We start from the raw sequence: 10554 nt of genomic DNA, 5'->3' as shown, positions 1-10554 counted from the left end.
AAAGGAGCCTAGCCGGAAGACCGGCGCTGCGCGAAAGGAAGTGGGGGCTGGCTGGGAGGTGAACTGCGGCAAGGGCATGGACGTGGGCCCGGCCTACCCTGGAAGAGGCGTCGCTTGCCGCCCGCAAGAGAGTGGGGAGAACGCTCAGCGGTGGGGGGGGTGGGGGTGGGGTCGCAGGTGGCGAAGCCGAACCGAGTCGGAAACTGGACTGTGGAGAGGCGGGGCTAAGGGCGGCCTCGGTAGCGCAGGATGACCTTGCAGACACCGTGGAGACGCGAAAAGGGGAATAGTGTACCCCAGCCCCGCGCCTGGACGAGGCGGTAGTAAGCAGGGCCAGTGGGCGGAGAGGAGCGCTAGGGTCCAACAAGAGAGGCCCGTAGTCCGCGCTTTTCCAGTCCAAGGCCCTCGACTAGGAGATTCGGGCTGGGACCGACGGGGTAGGCGTTAAAAAACTGCGCAGGCAGCGTTGTGATTCCGGGGTTCTAGCTCTGGCTCATCTTGTGTGTACCGTGCAGCCACCGTACGACCGTTTCCCCTGTCTGGGCCTCAGCTTGCGCTATGATAGGATCAGATAGATGGAGGGATCTCGAGTAGTCCTTCCTGGCTCTACAGGAACAACTTGAGTTGCTTTCGAAATACCTAAGAGGAGACCGTCCCCCCACCGACCCCCCAACACCTGTTAATCAGAGCCCTCATGCTCAGACCCAGCCAGTGTTATCTATGCATTCTTTTGTGTGGAAGAGAATGGTTCTTCTTTCACCAAATGTGAATATATGAAATAAAGGACTTCAGGTTCAAATCTAAGGTACTTAGACATCCTTCCTCCTTCTTTCCCCCAGGTACATGACTTCTGGTTGGGAAGAAGTCTACACCTGGGCTAACAGCTTACTGGGGTCACCTTTTAGACCTGGTTTTGTGATAGGACAGTTGTATTTGTTCACCAGTTTTTGAGCCATGTGGCAGTCCCCATCATAGAATCTGAGAAGACAGATGATTAAAGAGCATTTGTGGCGTCGAGGAACACTTGGTCCGGTGTTTTAAGAATGGCCTCTGGAGTTCCACAATTGCTTTGAATAATAGCTTTCTTACTTCCTAGCTATGTGTTCTATAGCAGTTAACAATCTTAAGCCTCAGGTTCTTCATCTATAAAATAGGAGGAAAAAATACCTCATGAAATTGTTGTGAGGATTCAATAATGCACTTAAATGGTTAGCAGAGCCCCTAGCACATAGGAAAAGCCTAATAAATGTAAGTTGCTATTAATTGCAGTGGCAGAGGAGGTGAGTAGGGAAAAACAATAGATCTGTTGCAATAGAATCGTGAATACTGGGCTATGGGATACTGAGGAAAGATTCAAAAAAGTCATTGCATTTGAGCTGCATCTTTACATATGAGAAAGAGTTTCCTAGGTGGAGAAGGGAGAAAGCCATTGCAAGCAGAAAAAAACAACAAATAAAGGCCTAGGAGTACAAATATTGGGAAACTGGGTTCAGAGACACACTTGCTTTGGGATTTGGGGCAGGCACCTTTCACATTCCTTGTGTTGCTGCCCCAGAATAGCTGATTTGGGTCTGTTCTTTGTCCCTGGACTTCTGCACCTTTCTTCCTGCCAGCTTGTCTGCAGTTGCTTTCATGCCCGGAGGCTCGGCCACATCCAGCTCTTCAGTGAATACTCCCCAACTATTGGAGCCCTCGCTGCTCTCCGCTTTTCCCAGTTCCTTACCACTTAATTTATTGCCACACAATTTAGCAGTAATTATATGTTGTCCTGTTATTTAATTGTCTCATTTGTGTAAGTCTAGTCTCCCCAGTTCTTTCCCCCGGGGCAGGGATGGCATTTTCCCATTTTGTGTCCCGCATAGAGCTTGACACAAACTGTCAAACCATGTCTTGACTGGACACCTTGTGCTGATGATAGTTACAGACAAGAGCACCAGACCCCAATCAGGGATTTATTGATTTGGGTAGGAACGTATTCATTCCATACATAAACTTTGAAGGGCCCTTCATGTTTGAAGCTGGTTGAAAAATTGTGAAGATGAGGTGTCTGTTTCCATGTAAAATGACATTATGACATCTGTTCCTAGAAATCTAAACAACTAACCACTGTGTAGATGGCAAGGGCAGCTGAAGTCTCACTGGCACAGCAGATCACCTGTTCAGTGTTGCCCAGAGGAGTGCCATCAGAATGACAACTTTGTTCCCGTGCCTTTGGCTTTGCTAAAACCATTGGCCATTCTCTTCTTCAGCTCCCAAGGTTGCTCCCTGTTGTTGGCTTGTGGCCCAGTCAATTTGACCCAGTCCTTCTACAGAGATAAGCTGTCTAACTTAACATCAGGAACCTACTGCCCAGATAGCCACTTCATTACCTTTTGTTCATGACACTGTATACTCATCACAGCCAGTGTTCCAGACATTTTTTGTTGTTGAGTCTCAGTTTACATTAATCAAATATTTTCGTGCTTATTCTGTGCTAGAGAATGTCCCGGTATATAACATTTTTTAAAAAATGGACGTGGTCCCTGCCTTCACAGAGAAAATAGTCTAGCAGGGCAGACACACTCAGTAGACAAATAAAATACAGAATGGTGTCTTGGTACAGCATACAAATTCTCTGAAATTTAGTGGCTTAAAACAATTATTATCTCTCAGTTCTGTGAGTTGACTGGGCTCAGCTGGGCAATTCTGCTGGTCTCACTTCAGGTCTCTCGTGAGGTGGCAGACGGCACCTGAGCTGCAGCTGGAGTCCTATGAAGGCTCAACCAGGACACTGGAACAGCTGAGTCTCTTTCCTTCTCCATGTAGTCTCAGGGCCGTCCCAACTGAGTAGCTGAACTTAAATGGTGGCTCAGAGCTTCTGAATGTACAAAAGTGTAAGCTGCCAGGCTTCTTGAGTTTTAGACCTGGAACCTGCACCTATACCCTGTTGGCTAAAGCAGTTCATAGAGTCAGCCCACAATCAGTGCAGAGGGGAAGACAAATGTTAGGAAGTGTGGTTTTTTGGAGACCAGCAGGAGCTTTAGTGGGGAAAGTACAGGTGCTATGAGAACACCTAGGTACGGAAGGTGGAAAGACTTCCCGGAAGCAATGACATCTTAACTGATGAGCCTGAATGATGAGGTCTGGGATCTAGCGAGATGAAGAAGGGAAAGGGCAACAGTTCAGGCAGGGAAAATTGCCGGGGCAAAGTCTCAGAGAGGCAAAGAGAGCACAACTTAAGATCAGTGTGGCTGTAGCTGGGTGGAGAGTGGGACAGTGGGGGAAGTAGGCGAGGGGGTGGTATGGGATAGGGATAGCCCTTTAATCTGGAGAGATAAATAGCCTGATCATAACGTCTAGTAAGCCCCCCTCCCTGAAGATGTCTGGACTCTGTCCTGAGGGCATGGGACACCAAGGAAGGAAGCAAGGGCATGATCAGACCACAGAGATCCTAAAGAGGCTACCAGCTACTGTGTGGGGAATGGATTAGAGGAGTTAAATTCTCATTTGCATCCAGACCCATCCAGTGACCTCACCTGTCACCAAGAAGACTGAGCCATCACCTCAGCACTAACATTAGTTCTTGTTGCTTTTTATTAGTGGGAATGTTTTTTAAGATTTAAAAAAATTTTTCTTAACATTTATTTATTTTTTAGAGAGAGAAAGTATGCACGCGAGCCTGAGTGGGGACAGGCAGAGAGAGGGAGACAGAGGATCCGAAGTGGGCTCCATGCTGTGAGTGCAGACCCCAATGCGGGCCTTGATCTCACAACCGTGGGATCATGACCTGAGCTGAAATCAAGAGTTGGCTGTCCAACCGACTGAGCCACCCAGGCGCCCTTAAGATTTATTTTTAAGTAATCTCCACACTCAATGTGGGGCTTGAACTCATAACCTCAAGATCAAGTGTCACATGCTCTACTGACTGAGCCAGCCAGGTACCCCTATTAGTGGAAATTTTTATTAGAAATGCCAGGTCCTTTGTACAAGATTTTTGTTTTTATTTTAAAATGAACATGTCATAGGAAGTCTTCTACCTGGTAGAATTTGGACATAAGGTTGGCCAGGTGATCAAACAATTTGTGCTTAAGTGTAAAGTGTGTTAAGGAAGAGCTTGCCTGCCAAGGACAGGGAGCAGGCCAGATTCAGTGGATTTTACCCCTCAGTTAAGTAATGGTCAGTTAAAAGAGCCCCTATTCTAGGAAAAAGTCAAACAGTACTAAAAGGCTTAAAAAAATTATAAAATCTTTTCCCTCACTCCTCATCTCTAAGATGGGAATGACAATTGTAGGCTTCTCGTGAGATAACGGTATATAAATTGCCTGGCACATGGTCAATAAAAGGTGATGAAGAAGGTTCTAACTTGAGAGCTGCTGTGAGTACAGCTGTGGATGTTTAGTTGCACACTAGACAAATAAATGTAAGGCATGAATAGGAGAGGAAATGACAAGAACATAGACTCATTTGGAGAGGTCTGTCTCTTCCCTTTGTTCTAAGGCCAAACTCTGCTCTGAGTCCCATTCTCTTCCTGCCTCTTCTAGAACCTTGTCACTATAATTAACCTGACCCTCATGCCAAAGCATATGTGTCTCTACTGGTTATTTTCTTTGAGCCTATGAAATATACAAGAGCCTTTCCTATCTTGGGAGGAAAATCCTTCATTTGATCCTCCTGCCCTTTTCAGCTACCATTCTGTTTCATTCTCTCTACTGCCAGATTTCTTAATTAAGTAGCACACACACTGCTTCCTATAACTTCACGACTCCTTTGCTTTTCAGTTTTGTCTCCCAGCTTCCATCGCTGTTCTTCTGACACAGCTGTCAGTGCGGTCGTCACAGACCACCTCATTAACCACCAGTGGGCCTTTGCTCAATCTCCTTGGCCCAGAGCACTTGACTCAGTTGACTGTCCACTCCTTAATTCTCACATACAAAACCACCTCATCATCCCACTTCCTTATTTCTGTCAATTGTATCATTTCCCCAAGCCATTCAGGAAAGAAACCTTGAACTCAGGGTTGGCTCAACTCCCTTCTCTGCCCTCCCCCACATAAGTTTTGACTTTTACTGCCAGTATTAGAAATTCATTAAGCTAGTTTTTTTAGAAAAATTTGATCAGGATATGGAGGAGCGGAGGGACATTTAATGGACCCTAAAGACAGGATATAGTTGGAATCCAGGAAAGACCAGGACTGTAGACTTGGGAGTCGATGAAGTGAGCCTTCTCTCTCTAGCTTTCTTTCTGGAATTCTCATGATCTTCACAGACACCCCAAAGGTGCTAGATACTCCCACACCTACTTAGTCCCCAGGGCCCATCAAAAATCACCATCTTTTGCATCAGGCCCTTGAATCTGTCTTCTCCCAGCTTCCCTTCTACTGCATTTCCTGTGTTGGTTTACCTTCTGATCATTCTGTGTCTGCCATTGCCTCTTCCTCCTCCTGTCCCTGAGTCCAAGCATTGCCCATGTTTCAGTTCTCTGTCCAATGCCCTTTTCTTGAACTCTCTTCTGTGTTGTTGACTCCTAAAGGAGAGGAGACTCTAGGGGCGCAGGGGTGGCTCAGTTGGTTGAGCATCTGACTCTTGGTTTCAGCTCAGTTCATGTTCTCATGTTTCATGAGATAGAGCCCTGCATTGGGCTGCAAAAAGACAGTGCAGAGCCTGCTTGGGATTCTCTCTCTCTCCCTCTTTCTCTGCCCCTACCCCCCTCGTGCACGCACACGCGTGTGTACACGTGCCCACATGTGCACGTGTGCGCACTCTCTCAAAATAAATAAATAAACTTTATATTTTAAAAAAAAAAAAAGGAGAAGAGAGTGGTTAAGAGTTTGGATTCCAGAGTCCTAGTGGCCTGCATTTGAATCTCCCACCATTTTCTAGCTGTGTGAACTTGGGAAAGTGACTTGAATTTTTTGAGCCTAAATTCCTCATCTGTGAAATGGGGATACGGGGATAGTACTGGTACCTTCCTGACAGGGTTGATGTGAGGATTCACTGAGCCATCACATGTAAAGTGCTTAGTTAGCATAGCACCTGGCACACAGAAAGAACTCAATAAATGGCAACAATTATTAGGCTTAGCCTTAGCCTTGTTCTTTTTCCTGAGTTCTAGCCTGACATCATCTGCTAGACTTTTCCATTAGATGTCCTGCTGTGACCTCAGATTCACCTGTCAGAATTCTCTGGATACTGCTGGAAGATGCAGATTTCTGAGAGCTGGAGGGTGGAGGGGACCTGAACAAAGAAAGGTGGTCTCATCGAGTCTTTGAAGGAACCCCCACCTAACCTCAGTCAGGCCTCAGCAGAGAAGACTCTAAACAGTTTCCCTGTAAGCCTTCAGACCCTTTGCCGGCTGACTCTTGGAATCTAGGAGAGCAGGCAGGGCTGCCATTAAGAGAGCAAATGAAGGCTGTGAATCCAACCTTTAAAAAAAAAAAAGCCCTGGGGGTGGTGAGAGGAGATGTAGCGGGATCAGTGGAGCTTTGAGGTGGGTGTGAAAGGTGAGAACAGCACCCTCAGGGCGCTGAGGCTGGCTTAGGCAGGGGCCTCCCTCCACTGCCTGGGATTTGGCAGCTCACCAGCCAGAGGCACTCCTGTTTTTAGCTGAGCTTTTGCAGATCTCCTTTGCCACCCTTGTGAACATTCCTCATTAAGCTCAACGTGGGGAGCAGGGTGTACAGCTTTCACCCGCCCTTCAGCCCCTTGCTCCTACCTGCCTCTCTGCTTCTGGGTGGCAGCATTCCTACTGCATTTGTGGGCAGGGGACGGTATCCTCAGAGCTGTTTGCTCTGAGCCAGAGTGGCCAAAGAGGTAAGAGCTCTGACCCTAAAGCAGAATGTGTCTCTATTTGAAGGCCCCTGTTGGAAGGAACTGGTGAAACAGTATAAAAGACTCAAGATTCCCTCAGGCCTCAGGGTCCCACCAGCCATGCTGGGTGATTCACAACAAATAGAGGTCCTAGGCCAGTCACTGTTCCAGGGCTTGGGCTTGCAATAGGAGAGGCTCCTGGCCCCATGGGGCAAACTGTTCAGGGGGTGGTGGACATTAAACATAACAAAACTGATGATACATTCCATCTAGGAGCACTGCTAGCAAGGAGAAGCCCAGCTGCTATGAGAACAGAGGGCAGAGATTACATTTGGGGAGGGGAAAATCAGGGAGAGTTTCCCAGATGATGTGACAAGTAAATTCGGGCTCAAAGAAAGGACAGGCTGGTTTGAGGTGGAGGGTGGAAAAGAGCCTTGCAAGCAGATGAAACGGTACACGCAAAGGTCCTGAGGCAGAAGGGAACTAGGCTTTTGGGTGGTTAATGCAGCCAGCAGAAGCTCAGTAATGAAGGGGGACAGTGGCCTCTTGAAGGCCGCAGAGCTACCAGCATGGGTTATGCAGAGCTTTGCAGACTACGATGAGAATTTGAGCCTTTATCCTAATGATGATAATGAGCGTTCAATTTTATGTATACGAGTGCTCTACTAAGTACTTTACGCGCGTTTTCTCATTTGCTTTTCATAAGTCCCCTAGGAGGCTGGTGCTATTATTCCCATTTTACAGATAATGAAACCATGGCTCCGGGAAGTTAAATTGCTCAAGATCACACAGTTGGCACGGCAGAGCTGGGATTTGAACCCGGATATCAGGATCCAAAGCCTGCCCTCTTAATGTCTGCACGGCCCTCGGCTGAGAGCTGAGAGCTAAGGATGGCCTTTGAGCTCAGTTCCATCTTCCTCAGACCTAGGTTCCTCTATCGCCGCACGCATGTCCCCGATCCTTCTGCCCAGAAACCCAGGCAGAGGTTTGTTTTGGCCAAAGGAGAAGCGGGCCGCGCCGCAGATTCGCCCCCCGCCCGGCCACCACGGAGGCGAGGGGCTGGCTGGGGCGCGGGCGCCGCGGAACCGCCAAGCGCGGCCGCAGTGCGGAGGGCGCTGGCGGGTGCGCGCTAGCGCTGCCTGGCAGCTGTGAAATCTGGAGGTAATGGACCCCAGAGAGGAGCGTGGGGCGGGCGCCCCTCCGCGTCCGGCAGGGGGCTCCGTCTCCCCGTGATCCCGGGGCCGAGCGCCTCAACCCCGCCGCCCGGATCACGTTCCCTCCAGCCTTGAGGGGGAAAACAGCGTTCATTTCTGATTAAAAATGACTATTTTTTAAATGGGCTTCATTCTTTATTTCTTTCTGTCCTCTCCCAGGGCCAGAAAGAGGCGGAAAGCGACACTGAGAATCCATTCCAAACGAGCAGCCAAGAGGAGACGCGGCAGCTCCCAGATGTTGATGTTTTGTTTTTTGACATAAATCTTTGCACTCATATGGGAGTTTTCATTGATTCATGTTCCCATCTGCTGAATTTCCTCTTATTTATTTAATATGGCTTTTTGGGGAAATCTTGCTCCGAAGCTCTGGAGGAGCGTAAACTGTGGCAACCGCTGCACCCCATCCTCCCGCCTCCAAACGTTGGGTTGCTGGGGGGAAGGGAGAGGCAGTGGCACCCTGCAGAAAAGGCCTGCTTCACGTTCTCATCTTGGGGGACAGGAGCCCTAGGCACGTGCTAACGTGACTGTTCCCGTGCTTGGGGCCTGCCTGAGGCTGTAAACCCGAGAAAGAAACAGCATGAGACAGTCACATTGAGTCTCCCTTCCTTTTGCTTCCTGCCCACCCACAATACCGCGTTCCCTTCAAGCTAAAACACTCTCGGTTCAACAATTTGGAAACCAGGAAACATTTAACAGTGGATGTCCGCATAAAATGTTACACTATCTCCTCCTCCCCGGGGCTCATCCTGCACACCCCCACCCCTATAGTAATTCCTAGTAATGAAGAGCTTCTATTTTAGAGTCAGACCACCTAAGTTTGAATCCCGAGTCTATGAATTCTTGAGCCAGATAGCTTCTCTGAGTGTCAGATTCCTCATCTATAAAATGGGGATGATTATTACTTCTTTTTCCAATACATTTTACAAATGAGGAAACTGAAGCTGAGAGTAGTTAAGAGGGTTGCTCGAGTACAACAGAACCAGGACCCGGAGCACATGAGTGGTTCAGTTGGTTAAGTGCCTGACTCTTGATTTTGGCTCAGGTCATGATGCCAGCTTCCTGGGATGCAGCACGGCGCTGAGCGTGGAGCCTGCTTCTAAGATTCTCTCTCTCAGGGCACCTGGGTGGCTCAGTCAGTTAAGCGTCTGACTTCGGCTCAGGTTGTTCGGTTCAGGTTGTTCATGGGTTCAAGCCCCACATCAGGCTCTGTGCTGACAGCTCAGAGTCTGGAGCCTGATTTGGATTCTGTGCCTCCTTCCCTCTCTACCCCTCTCCCACTTGCTCTCTGTCTTTTAAAAATAAATGTTTAAAAAAATTTTTTTAAAAATTATCTCTCTCCCTCTGCCCCTCTCCCCTGCTCACTTGCTCTTTCTCTACAACAAAAACAGACAAACAAACAAACAAACAAAAAACCCAGTACACACTTCTCGGCCTTTCTCTTCCTCATCCCATCCCACCTCCACCCCTTGCCCAGCTGCTCCTTCAGGTTTCCCAGGATAGGCCATCTGCCTGGCAGAGAGAGGGTACTTTCTTTTCCATGATGCACAAAGACTAAAAATTAGCGATTCACAATGTCTGACACCTTACAACAGTATCCATTTAAACTTAGAACATAGGGCCAGATATGGAAAGGACCACAAGGTCATCTCATCCTGTCCCCTACCTCATCCCTGCAGGCTTCCCTGACAGGTGCAGAGAATTCACCCCCTTACAGGACAACCTTGTCCTCTAGGTATTAGGAGACCCACAGACCATTGAATGGGACCACTTGAACATAAGAAACCATGGTTGCCACAGAGCAAGCCCCATAAAACCTATTGTTGCTAAGACCTGAGACTGTATCTCCAGTCCCAAGTGGAATGGAGAGATTACTCACAGTGTGAGATTATTGTACAGCATCATCCTTTGTGAAGCACAGACTGAATACACATTCCTTCCTGATGTATATCCCGTCCAGTCCAAGCTTCTCTGCACATGCTACATGGGACTCTCCTTGCAGGGCAGGGTATGGCTGCATATCTAGGACTCTGTGATTTGGTTCTTAGCTCACCCTGTAAATGCACGTGCCCTTAACTCTCATCCATGCAGGCTGTTTTCTGGAACTCCCGTGTGTGGTAAGCAGATATGATTGACAATCATAAATTTAGTGCAGAGTCAGAGAAGACACAGAGGGGAGGGGGACTCTGGGGACCTGGACGAGAGAGGTAAGAGCAGTGAGGAGAGAATCGCATTTGTGCAGGCCCCCTGTGGGAGGCCCAGGCATGAGGCTCCAGCCAGTCCCTGAGATGCCTCACTGACACCCTCTTGGCTACATCACGCTTCCCGCAGTGTGGATTTAGCCTCGGAAGTCAACACAGGACACAGTAGGATGGCCCAGGCCCAGTTCAGCGACAGTGAGGGAAGCCATTCTGCTGACTGTATGCTCTAAGGCACCGTGGAAGCAGCCAAGAATAAGAGCTGTCACCCAGCCAAAAGGCACTGGGATTAGCCAGGAGGCCAAGAAAACCTGGCCAGGGTCTTCCAGCCAAGAAATGCCTACAGGGGTGTGTACCTCT

This window comes from Acinonyx jubatus, chromosome A1, assembly GCF_027475565.1.
Source record: "Acinonyx jubatus isolate Ajub_Pintada_27869175 chromosome A1, VMU_Ajub_asm_v1.0, whole genome shotgun sequence".
NCBI lineage: Eukaryota > Metazoa > Chordata > Mammalia > Carnivora > Felidae > Acinonyx > Acinonyx jubatus.
The sequence above is the reverse complement of the archived record's forward strand: the minus strand, read 5'-3'. Positions refer to the sequence as shown.